Source organism: Neovison vison, chromosome 8 (assembly GCF_020171115.1).
Source record: "Neovison vison isolate M4711 chromosome 8, ASM_NN_V1, whole genome shotgun sequence".
In the NCBI taxonomy this organism is placed as follows: Eukaryota; Metazoa; Chordata; class Mammalia; order Carnivora; family Mustelidae; genus Neogale; species Neogale vison.
This window is the reverse complement of record NC_058098.1, coordinates 142,184,974-142,197,879: the sequence shown is the minus strand read 5'-3', so window position 1 is coordinate 142,197,879 and position 12,906 is coordinate 142,184,974. Positions and strand designations below refer to the sequence as shown.

General features: G+C 59.8%; 1 pseudogene; it reads left to right on the top strand.

Moving 5' to 3' along the window:
• Positions 1-4,271: 4,271 nt before the first annotated feature.
• LOC122915501 overlaps positions 4,272-12,906 on the top strand; it is a 76,385-nt pseudogene continuing 67,750 nt past the window's right edge.

The window sequence follows — 12,906 nt, the reverse complement described above, 5'->3', positions numbered from 1 at the left end:
AGGTAACATTGCTGCAAACATTGAATGCAGTCCTGGCCGCTACATCCATATAGCAGACTGCCCTGCAGTCCATTGGCCTCCCAGTTGTAATTTAACCCTTGGCATTCATACTTGTTAAGAATTAAGGGCATTGGAACAACTTTGTCTACCAGTGGGCAGTTCCTCACTGAGGCTGCATGGTCTCTGAGAGCCATGTACATGGCCCAGGACAGGTGGTCTCTGAAAATCTGCCAAGTATAGATTCCACCCTGTGGAATAATCCTTGAGCCTTCGACAGCTTCACTGAACAATAATTTCTTTCACTATCCTCATGTTGGGTCTCTGGTATTTGTAAAGAAGAGAGAAAATATAGAAAAGGAAGCCAGTTTGTTCCTTGGGGAAGGGTGATTACTGTGGGGGGTGTGGGTGACTTGTGGGCTCCCTCCTCCTCGGGACAAGAATCAGGTCTGTGTGCCTTCCAGTCTCTGAGAAGTGCCCAAATGCCCAGATGCCCAAAGCTAGGGCCGCGAGTTTCCCACCAAGAGCAACATTGCTTTTTAAACAAGTTTAAGAGTGTTTTGCAATTGTAGAATCACAGCAAGAGCACTGGATGGGCAGCTGAAGCCCCTGACCCTAAGTGAACCCCTTTCTCCCTTGGTGATTTAAGTTTGTGTCTTCTCTTTTGCTAAGATTTTCTTCAGATTTAGTCGTTCTTCTGTTCCTGGTACAGAGAGACACCCTTACAAATGGAGATTTCCAGGGTGCCTGGGTGGCTTAGTGGGTTAAAGCCTCTGCCTTCGGCTCAGGTCATGATCCCAGGGTCCTGGGATCGAGCCCCGCATGGAGCTCTCTGCTCAGCAGGGAGCCTGCTTCCTCTCCTTTCTCTCTGCCTGTCTCTCTGCCTACTTGATATCTTTCTCCCTGTGAAATAAATAAATAAAATCTTTAAAAAAAAAGAATGGAGATTTCCTTTATAAATATGCATTTCACTTACCCAAAAACAACCTATGCTCAGTTTTCAGAGATTGTCCTGAGACTGCTGATTCTTAAAATTAATCAGCCCAAACAAACCTTGTGCCAAAGAGGCATACTTTGGGCATCATAATCTGCTTCCTTCACATGGATGTGCTCAGTTTCCTTATGGATGCATTTATGGAAGGGCATCCTGACTTCTTTAAGTTTGTAACCATTATGAATAGAGTTTCTGTGCATAACTGCATGGGAGTTTTGCTTGGAAATAGTTTTTCAAAGCAGTTGTCTTAATACTGGAAGTGTGATTGTTGGTTCTTAACATGAGACTTATTTAGGTTTGGAAAAAAGAGCCAAACTATCTTTGAAGGGACAGTTGCTAACATTCCTTACCTTCCAGCAACTGGTATTCTCTGAAGCCTTTCTCTAGAGTTTAGCATTTATAATAGTTGTGCAGTGCTGTGTCCCTCTTGTTTAAATTTGTGCTTTCCTAATGATGAGGTCAAGCATATTTTTGTATGCTTATTTTGTATCTGTATGTCTTCTTTGTCTAGGCATTTTCAGATCCTTACCATTATGGATTAGGATGTTATTTCCTTATTGTTGAGTTCTGATAGTTTTGTGTGTGTTTTGAATACAAATATTTTACCAGATATGTGTTTTGCAAATATTTCTCCCAGTTTGTGGCTTGTCTTTTAGTTTTCTGATCAAGGTCTTTCACGGAGCAGAAGTTTTAATTTTAGGAAGTTCATGTTATCAGTTTTTTTCTTTTGTGGATTAGCTTGTGGTGTTGTGGGTTAAAACTCATCACCAAGCTTGAGGCCATGTGGGTTTTCTTTTTGCTATTTTGATCGTTTTACATTTTAAATATATCTACAATTTTGAGTGAATTTTAGTGTAATTTGTAAAACCTGTGTCTGCATTTCACTTAATTCAGTAAGGTTTCTAATTGTTCCTATTTCCCGGGAAGTCAGGGGATAATTGGGCTCCATTTCAGTTTGAATTTCCCAAATATAATGGATTCAGCTGGACCCCAGAAGGAACAGGAGCCTGCCTTGAACTGACCGTAGCATCCTGCGCCGCTCCGCCCCCCACCCCCGCAGGGGGCTCCTGAGTGTCTCCTCCTGAAGCCTGGGGGTCAGCACAGAGGGTCCTGAGGCCTTGGAACACCTGTCAGTGCACGGGAGGAGGTGGGGCCTCTCCACAGTCAGGAGCCCGGCCTCCTCAGGACGCGCTGTGGAGGGCGCGGGGCCGTGTCCACGCCGACAGGCGTCCGGCCCCCTCAGGCCCCGTGGTGGGAGAAGGTGAGCTGAAGCCGCCGGAGCGGGGACTGCCGAGGGGATGCGGGGCTCGCAGGACCCCCGGAGGAGGGGCGCGCTGTGTAGACGGTGCGGCTTCCGCGGCTTTGTGTGCGGCGCGGTGGTCCCGCGGGGCTGAGCGCGGGGCTGTGGGGTCCCCCCTGTCCGGGCTCGGACGCGCCCCGGGTCGCGGCTGTGTCTGTGCGCGGCGGACTCGGCTCCTGCCGCCCCCTCGGGGCTCGCGCTCCTCCCGCCCCGCCCGCCTCGGCCCCGCGCGTCCTTCCCGCGTCCACACCGGCTCCGGCCGGGAGCGACAGCGCGGGCTCTGCCGGCGGCGGCGGGGACGGCGGGTGTTTCCCGGCGCGGTTGTCCCCGAGCCCGAGCGTCTCCCGTCCCCGCGCGTCCCGCTCCGTGTCCGTCGTCAGCGGCGCGCGGCGTCGGAGGACCGGCCTGTCCCCGGCTCGGCGGGTCCCGGGCAAGGCGCGGGAAGCCGGGAGGGCTGCCGGGAGGGCGCGTCCGTGGAGAGAGGCGGGGGCCGGGGGGACGTAGGTTCCCGCCGCGGAGCTGCGGGGGCGGCGACCTCCTGCGGGGGATGAACCTCGGCTCCCGGCCCGGGGCGGGAGCGTCTCCTCCGCGGGGTCTGTCGAGCGCCGAGCCGCCCCCGTCCCGCCGCCGCTCCGGCTCCCCGGCCGCCGGCCCGAGGCCCGACCCGCCTCCTCACGGCTCCGACCGAGCTGTGGGGGCGCCGCGGGGACCTGGGACCCCGAGTCCCGCCGTGTCTGACGCGCCCCGACTCCGTCCTCCCGCGAGTCTCGGGCCGGCCGCGGCCTCCTGCGAGGGCGAGTGGCCCGTCCGCGCGGGGGACCTGGACCCGGCGGGCGCGGCCTCCCTCCCGGAGTCCGACGTCGTCTCTGCTCCTGCGACGCGGTGCCGCGGGTGTCGGGAAGCGCCGCGTCCTCTGCGGTGACCTCGGACCTGCGGGACCGGGTCTCACAGAGACGCTCATCCCCGAACGCAGACCCCCCACCGTCGCTTCCGAACCGCGTCTGTCGTGTGACACGGGCTGCTTCGGGCGTTTGACCCCAAACAGCGACACCGTCCCGTGGAACCCCACGGAACCCCAGGTGAGGAAACCCTGACAGCGCCTGCAGTGGCCCCCGGACCGCAGGCCCACGTCGGCGGTCACCGCCCGCCGCCCCGTCCGCGCCGTCTTCTCCGGTCCCGACCGGTTTTCTCCCTCCGGAGCCGCTCCCGAGACTCCGCCCTGTGCACGACCCGGACGGGCTTACGGAGCGCAGAGGGTCCCGTCTGAGGGGCATTTCAACAGGGCTGTGTCCCTGGGGCCGTTCCCGGGGTCCACGCGCGTGGGGACAGGCGTCACCCTTCGCGTTCTCACGGCGACTAAACACGACGACACGGACCGCTTCAGGCGGGTGGCAGTTCGCAGCCCCAGCCGAGGTCACCTGCCGCACGTCGTTCTCCGGACTGTTCTCGCTGTCCCCGAGGGGACTGTGTGCGCGACACACCAGCTCCCGGGTCCCCTCCCTCGGCCCCGCAGCCGCGTCCGACCGTGTGTCCCGGACGCCGCCTCCGAGTGCGGTCCTGGGGTCTGTCCCTCCGTGGGCACCAGCGTCCGCCCTCGTTCCGGACTCCGAGGACAGCCGGCAGCCTTCAGACGTGCGCGCGGTGCTCGCCGGAGATTTACGGGAAAACGACCCCTTCTTCCTGCTTTCGTGAGAGTTTGTCACCGCAGCAGACGTGGATTTGGGTTAGAACCTTTTCTGCGTCACTTACACGACCGCATGGCTTGACTCCCGCATTCATTGCGCTGCGCAACATTGTTTCACTCTTGAACAGCCCCGAGACGTCTGTGAACAGACACTTGCTTATGGCGCAGGCGTGTCCGCGAGCTCTTGGTTTCGCAATTTTCCTGATCAGGATCCTCACTTTTACTTAAAGAAAGGTATAGGAATGCATTTCGCTGATTTTGTGATGATTTCATTGGGGTTGGTATTCGTCGTTAGGATGGGGGTTAGGGTTAGGTTAGGGTTAGGGTTAGGGGTTAAGGTTAGGGTTGCCTTAGGGTTAGGGTCTCCCTGTCCTCACAGGCACAGAGCCCGTTCTCCTCCAGTAACCACAGTGATCTTTTTGGAACATAAGCTTTGGGCCTCTCTGTGGTTTGCTCCCCTCCTGGTCCCCTCCCAGCCTCACCTCTCCCACGGGGACCCTCCCTTCTGTGGGAACCCAGGAGTGTGGCTTCCCACAGGTGCCTCAGGCTGGAATCCAAGCCTTTGCCTATGCTGTGCCTCTGCCAGGAAAACCGTTCTCTCCTCCTGCTTCCCCTCTGGCTTGTTTCCCATTGGTTGAGCCGCGATTTGCCCCCTGATGACCTGCCTCATGCCTGCTGGGTGTGTGTGAGCTTTTCCCCCACTTAAATGTAGGGCTGCATGGGTTTCCAGCCTTCTAAGCCTTAGGGTCCCCTTTGTAAGATGGGGTGCTGATGGCCCCCATCTCTGGGAGCAGGAGGCAGGGAGGCCCCAGGGGCAGACTCACTCAGGACAGGCTGGGAGAGTGGCTGTCGCTTTAAACAGTCCAGAGCCTGACCCCTTGAAGAAGGTGTACATGTTCACAACCCCCAGCTCTGGGGTCCTGCTGCCAGCCTCTGGCAGTGAACCTCCTCACACCCTGTCCCTGTCCCTATAACTTCTTGCACCTGTTCTTGCAGATAGCGGAGAAGCCCTTCATGGTGGGACACAGGGTCACCTACTACATCTTCACTGACCAGCTGGCTGCCGGGTCCATGTGCCCCTCCAGGAGAGCCAGATGTTGGTGGTCCTCATGGTGGCCACAGGGTTACCTACTATGTCTTCATCGACCAGCCGGCTGCCAGGCCCTTGTGTCCTCACCGGGAGGGCTGGAGGGTGGTGGTCCTCGAGGTCTGTGATGTCCTGCACTGGCAGGTTGTGTCCATGCGGCACATGGTGATGGTCAGTTGCTTCTGCAAGCAGCACTTCCTCCCTGAGGTGGACGACTTGGTGTGAAGGCGTAGACCTGAAGTTCTGTGATGACATGGGTGTGGAGATCCTGTCCCCCTTCTTTGGCACCCTGTACCCCAGTTTCTACTGGGCAGCCTATAAGGACTTCAGCTACAAGTGCCAGCCATAGTCCCAGGCCCACATCCCCAGGGATCAGGGCAGCATTTACTACATGGGGGCCTTTTTTAGGGTATTGGTGGTGGAGGTTCATTGACTGATCTTGGCCCATCACCATGCGATGGGGGTTGACCTGGCCAATGAGATGGAGGCCATGTGGCATGACAAGAGCCACCTGGGCAGGTACCTGCTGGATCACAAACTCACCAAGATGCTGTCCCTGGAAGACCCATGGGACCTGCAGTGGCTAGATGTGCCCTGGAGGACCTGTGGTACCCACAGCTGCTGGGCTGTCCCTTGGAGGACCTGTGGGACCTGTGGCTACTCTACTGTCCCCTGGAGGACTTGTGGAATACACAGCTGCTGGGATGTTCCTTGGAGGACCTGTGGGACCTGTGGCTTCCACGCTGTCCTCTGGAGGACCTGTGGGACCTGCAGATGCTGGGCTGTCCCAGGAGGATCTGTGGGATCCGAAGCTGCTGGGCTACCCACTACCCCCTCCCCCATCATGAAGAAGCTGAGAGACATGGCTGTGCCCAAGAGTCACCAGGACACCAGGAACACGTGAGGGGCTGCCCCCGTTTCCATCAGGGGATGCTGCCAGTGGAGCCATCAAAGCAGGTTCCTTCTTCTGTCCCCTCTGAGGGAGACTGTGAGGCCCAGATATCCAGGAGCCCCAGCCACATATGGGAGGCCTGCCTGGGGACACAAGTTCTTCCTGACAGTTTTCAGAAAGTTCGTCCAGCGGTACCCTCACTTTCTGGGAGGTAGATTTTCTGGAATCTGCAGTGTGTCCTGCTGCCCCACCTTATTGAAGGCACATTGTCTGAGGACCCAAGACTGTGGGTCTGTGGCCTGGAGGGATCTAAGCAGAGCTGGTGGGGTGGGAGGGCTGCAGGGCACAGAGGCGTGTTTCAGAAAGCTTGCCATGGTCCCAGGCATCCTACTGTTTTTGTATTAAAGCCCTGAGATCTTTAAAATGCCAGCAGTGTTATAGTGTGGGCCAGAAAATCACGCCCATCACCACCTAAATTATTGGCCCTTTCTTGTCACTTGAGCTGAATACAAAGGATTGGGAGTAGGAGCTTGAGGGGAAGTCCTGAGTCAGACTTTGTTTGGGGCACAAAGGCCATCCCGACAAGCTTGTGCCGAGCCTGAGGAGGGGGTCTGTGTGGAGACCCCGGCTGCAGAAACTGCTGTCTCCTGATGCCCCCTCAGCCCACCCCAGTGCATCTGCTGCTGGGAGAGCCCCTGCCCCCTCCTCTCTGCAGAGGGCTCTCTCCTGCTCCAGTGGTGCCTCCTCCCCTGCCAGTCACTGCCAGCCTGCAGCATGGGAGGGTAGATACCCCGATGACCTCCAGCCCTGGGGACAGAGCCAGTGTGGGTGGGGTGTGGTCTTCCAGCTGGCTTGAGCACCAGGCCCCCACTGTGCTCTCTCTCCCGTGGGCTCAGTGGACTACGTCCTTCCTTAGGCTCCTTAGGCCCAAGCCATCCCCTGCTCAGGGACCATTCTTGGCCCAGGCTCCACACGCTGGGACTGGGAGCAGGTCGTCTGGACCTTCTGGACTTGTGCTTCCATGCCCACGACATGGGCACAGGCTGGCCTCACAGACTCGTCAGAGGAGACCCAGTGCAGGCCACTACATGGGAGGTGCCAAGTGACCCCAGAGGGAGCACCCAGGCCTTGCACAAAGCACCAGGCTCAAGGGACCCAGCATAGGATCTGGGCCCCAGGCCACAGGGCATGGGGAGTCCTGGTCGGGGAGACCCTGGTAGGGGGTGGGAGTCCATGGAAGTGTCCTAGAAGGGGCAGAGGACAAGGAAGGCAACAGGACTGAGCTTTCCCAGGAAGTAGATGGAAGAGTCAGAGGGTCACAGAAACCTTTGGGTAAACTCAGAGGCCCTGCAGATTTTGGCTAAAATGCTGTCATTTGGTCAGAAAAGTTGTGTCACAAACCCCAGTCAACATTGAATGGTTTACTTTTGTTGCTTCTAGGAATCAGTGTGGATGGGCCAGTAGAACTCACAGTGCATGAAGTGTAGGATATATTTACTTTTCATCATTTTTCAGGACTAGATTTTTCTTAAGGAAATGCTAAGCATGTGTCTTTCCAACAATTTTTAGTGAAATGGGCCTCTGTTTTCAGGAGCAGATTCCTGGTGCTCATCACCGCTGCGAGCCCTGAGGACTGTCCCCTGTCACCTCCCACAGTGGATGTGACCACATGGGTGAGGGGACCTCACTGATGAAGCCCCAGTGCTCAGTACAGAGCAGGGACCCCAGGTCCTCCGCCAAATGAGGGAGGGCATGAGGGAGGATGGGAGGGAGGGAAAGAGAGAGGGAGGGATAGAGGGAGGGGAGAGAGGGAGGAGGAAGGGGAGGATGGGGGGGAGGGAGGATGAGGGGAGAGATGGAGTCAGGGAGGGAAGGGAGGGGTAGAGGGGAAGGAAGGGGGAATGAATGATGGAGTGAAGAAATGAGGTAGGGAGGGAGGGAGTGAAATCCCAGAAGCTGGTCCAAACATCAGGAGCCATTATTTTGGGTGAGATCTGAGGGAATCACAGCCTAGGCCTTGGATGGTAGCTTGGGGCACGTCCATCTGTCCGCCCAGTGCTGACCTTCCTTCTCCTTGGCCCGCTGTCATCCTGGATCCTCTCCACCTCCTCCTTCAACTATTACGAATGTCCCCAGGAGCAGGGTGGCAGGAGTGGGGTCTCAGAGGGGCTGCCGCAATCCTGTGCCCCAGACAACACTGAGAAAGTAGCCCCAGGACATTGTGTCATGAGGACTGGGATGAGGATCCCCTCCACCTCCTTGGGCATGAACACTGTTCCATTCCCTGCTGTCTCCACCACTGCTGTGCCCAATACTACTGAAAACACATCTGTGACCCACCGAGCCAGAGTTTCTGGGGGTGAGTCCCAGGCGGAGCCCTGCTAGGTGATAGGTGGACCTGTGGCCTGGGATGGGCGCCGCTCACTGTTGTCCCAGACAGGGGTGCCTGTCCGCCTTCTCTCTAGGGTCCCTGCATCGGACCTCTGCTTCCTCACGTTCTCCCCAGGGCTGCTGGTCCCCAGACCAGACACCTGCCAGTCTGAGGGTGACCAGCACTGCCTCCCCCAGGGTTTCCTTGGCCTGAGTCCTTCCCTGGGAGCTCCCGCATCTCCTGACACATGGTGCCTGTGTGCCTCTCCTCCCCCTTGAACTTGCACGTGTTTGGTCTCTGTCCCTGTCTCTGTCCCTGTGGGACCCAGTGACTTGGAGCATGGATTGGAGCAGACCCATGGGAGACCTTTCTCTGGCCTAGGGTTGTGAGCGATGCTTTTGCCCTCTGTGGTGTGTCTTCCAGCTTTCTGTATTTCCCTGGTTTCTGTGTGGGCCACAGGAGGAAACAGTCTTGTCCTGTCTGGGGACCGACTGTGGTGTCCCAGCAGGAACAGGGGCCTTGGCCCCGAGATTGTGCCCAGAATTCCTAAAGGGGTCCCTAGGAGGACATCTCCTCTGTAACCCATTGGGCATCTCAACAACCAATAAGGGAAATTCTATGTCAAACAGACAGAAGAAACAAAAAGCAAAGCAAACTCAGCCCAACCCAACCCAACCCCAAACAAGGGCCCTTTGAAAATAGGTGCAGACACAAAGGCACCTATTGAGGGATTCCACTTCCGGAAACCTCCAGAACACGTGCAGGAACAGAAAGAGAAAGCAGCTTAGGGTTGCGAGGGGCCAGGCTGGGGGAACAATGGGCAGGAGGGCTTGGGCTCAGGGTCTCGTTTGGGGAAGGAGATAGCCTGCAACGATGTTCCGTGGCGTGGTGGCCCAGCGTTGGGAATGCACTTCATGCTCATGACGTGTTCAAGGGAAAACAAGAACTTTTATTTAAAATAAATAATACACGGCATACAGGAGATGGACGGCGACGAGAACGGTGACTCCATACAGGAGAGGAAGGACACAAGGGGAGGGCATGAGAGATTCTGGGGGGATGTCGGGGTCAGGGGATGGAACTGCCGGCATTTTTATGGGGAGATCTCCCCGCAGAGTTGTGGGCTCTGGATGCGGGTCTGGGAGTCCCGCAGGAGAAGGTGTAGGGGCAGGGGTTGGGCTAGGGGCGGGGACAGGGTCAGCAGTAGAGGCCAGTGCAGGATCCAGAGCAGGAGCTGGGTCAGAGACAGGAACAGGAGCACAGGCAAGGGCAGGGAAAGGAGCAGGAGCAAATGAGAGGGACTGGGTCTGGGGCAGGAACAGGGGCCTAGGCAGGGGTAGGGGAAGGGGCAGTGGTCCTGGCAGGGCCAGGGGAAGGGATGGCGGCAGTTGAAGGGGAAGACGCAGGGGCAGGGGCTGGGTCTGGGGCAGGAACAGGGGCGCAGGCAGGGAAAGTGGGGGCCTTCCTGGCAGGGGCAGGGGCAAGACCAGGGGTAGGACCTGGGTCTGGGGCAGGTGCAGGGGCAGTGGCCCTGGCAGGGAAAGGAGAAAGGACAGGGGCAGGGGCAGGGGCAGACACAGGGGCAGTGGAAGGGGCAGGAGCAGGAACTGGGGCAAGTGCATTGGGGATGACTGGTTCAGGGTCAAGGGCAGGAGCTGGGTCTGGGGCGGGAACAGGGGCCTAGGCAGGGCCAGGGGAAGGGGCAGTGTTCCTGGCAGAGCCAGGGGAAGGGATGGTGGCAGTTGAAGGGGAAGACGCAGGGCAAGGGCCTGGGTCTGGGGCAGGAACAGGGGCACAGGCAGGGAAAGTGGAGGCCTTCCTGGCAGGGGCAGGGGCAGATGCAGGGGCAGGGACAGGGCCAGGGGCAAGAACAGGGGTAGGACCTGGGTCTGGGGCAGGTGCATGGGCAGTGGCCCAGGCAGGGAAAAGAGAAAGTACAGGGGCAGGGGCAGACGCAAGGGCAGGGGAAGGGGCAGGAGCAGGAACTGAGGCAAGTGCATTGGTGATGACTGGTACAGGGTCAAGGGCAGGAGCTGGGTCTGGGGCAGGAACATGGGCACCGGCAGGGATAGTGGAGGCCTCCCTGGCAGGGGCAGAGGCAGGGTCAGGGGCAGGGTCAGGGGTAAGAACAGGGTTAGGACTCGGGTCTGGGTCAGGTGTAGGGGCAAGTGCAGGGGCAGGACCTGGGTCTGGGGCATGAGCCGGGGCAGGTGCAGGGGCCGTGGCCCTGTCAGGGAAAGGAGAAGGGATAGGAGCAGGGGAAGAGGCAGGGGCAGGAGCTGGGGCAAGTGCAGGGGTGATGGTCGGTGCAGGGTCAAGGGCAGGAGCTGGGTCTGGGGCAGGAACAGGGGCACAGGCAGGGGAAAGGGAGGCCGTCCTGGCAGGGGCACAGGAAGGGGCAAGGGAAAGGGCAGGAACAGGGTTAGGACCTGGGTCTGGGGCAGGTGCAGGGGCAGGTGCCGGGGCAGTGGCCCTGGCAGGGAGAGGTGAAGGGATAGGGACAGGGGAAGGGGCACGGACAGGAGCTGGGGCAAGGGCAGAGGTGATGGCCGGTGCAGGGTCAAGGGCAGGATTTCAGCCTGGGGCAGGAACAGGGGCAGAGGCAGGGGAAGGGGAGGCTGTCCTGGCAGGGACGAGGGAAGGGGCAAGGCAAGGGGCAGGAACAGGTGAAGGACCTGTGTCTGGGGCGGGTGCAGGGGCACGACCTGGGTCTGGGGCACATGCCGGGGCAGGTGCAGGGGCCTTGGCCCTGTCAGGGAAAGGAGAAGGGATAGGAGCAGGGGAACGGGCACGGGCAGGAGCTGGGGCAAGTGCAGGGGTGATGGCCGGTGCAGGGTCAAGGGCAGGAGCTGGGTCTGGGGCAGGAACAGGGGCACAGGCAGGGGAAAGGGAGGCCGTCCTGGCAGGGGCACGGGAAGGGGCAAGGGAAAGGGCAGGAACAGGGTTAGGACTTGGGTCTGGGGCAGGTGCAGGGGCAGGGGCAGGAGCAGGTGCCGGGGCAGTGGCCCTGGCAGGGAAAGGAGAAGGGATAGGGGCAGGGGAAGGGGCAGGGGCAGGAGCTTGGGCAAGGGCAGGGGTGATGGCCTGTGCGAGGTCAAGGGCAGGAGCTGGGTCTGGGGCAGGAACAGGGGCTCAGGGAGGGGTCGGGGTAGGGGTGGGACCAAGGGAGGATCTGGGTCAAGGGCCAGAACAGGAGCACAGGCAGGGGCAGGGGAAGTGGGAGTCGCTCTGGCAGGGGCAGGGGAAGGGGGAGCGGCAGGAGCAGGGGTGGGGGCAGGAGCAGGAGCCAGCTCTCCCTGGACAGCATCAGCATCTCCGTGGGCAGGCGCCCGGGCACCTGTGGGCTCCCGGTCTCCCGCCGAAGTGACTCCAGACACCATCTGCCCCTCCGGAGTGGCTGAAGTTGGGAGTGGGTCTCGCTCCTCCGCTGGAGAAGCTGGGAGAGGAGAGAAGGTCACCCGCGGGCCTGCCTCTCCCTGTGGCTTTGCAGAGACCGAGCACAGCCCGGGGTCTCCCGGAGAAGCCGCAGCCACGAAGGAACCCTCCCGGGGACGTCTCCCCGACTGCAGTCCACCCCCTGGGTGCTCTGAGCCAAGTCGGGGCTCCTGGCCCCACACCAGCCTGTGGGGGCTTCTCCCTGTGGGGCCCAGCGGCGACCCCTCCCCACACAGCCACAGGCACCCCATCCCAGCCTTCTCACCCTCGGACTTGGCCTCCGTGGGCTCCGTGTCCAGGACCGCAGTCCAGTGGAGTCCCGCGGGCAGTGGTCTGGGAGGTACCGGAGGCCTTCCCAGGACCGGGGACTCCGGGGTCGGGGAGGAGGGCGTGTCTTCCCGCCTCCTTCCTCGTTCATCCGTGGCCTGCCAAGGCAGAGACGGGGAGTGTGCAAGAGGCGTCAGAGCCCTGCCCGGCCGTACCCACCGTGCTGCTGCCCAGTGCCCCTGCTTCTCCCAGATCCCACGCAGCAGACCTGTGCGTGCACAGCCCCGCACCCGGGTCAGTGACCCGTCCCTGCAGGGTCTCAGGATCAACCCTGGGCAGAAGGGTGCAGCCCCCACACCCAGTCCCACCTCGCCAGCCGTAGCCTGGGGTGTGAACATGACCTGCCCACCAGGCATCTGACCCCTCATCAGCCTGCTCCTGCTCGGGACGTCTCCACCCCAGATGAGCTCTCTTCACACACACACACACACACACACACACACACACACGGGGAGGAGACCTAGGCCTACACGGGTCGGTCAGAAGGTGTGGGGCTGTCTGACTCGGAGCCTCCCGGGGTCACCTTTTGATTCTTTTTGCCAAAGGGCCAGAGTCGTCGGGGAAGCCTGACACGACCGGCCCAGTGAGGGGCCGTGTTGGGCGGGCGAGCTCTCCTCTGCCTGCATCCTCTGGGCTTCGGTAGGCAGCACCAGAACATGTCGCTTCCTTCAGGATCTGCCCAGAGATGAGCTGGGCAGAGGGGGATCTATAGAATTTGGGTGCCTGGATACGTGGGTTCCAAGTCCGTTGGGCTGTGTTGTCAGGGAAGTGAGGTCACCATGCCTGGGGGCTCCTTACCCGACTTCCTGCTCCCCCCAG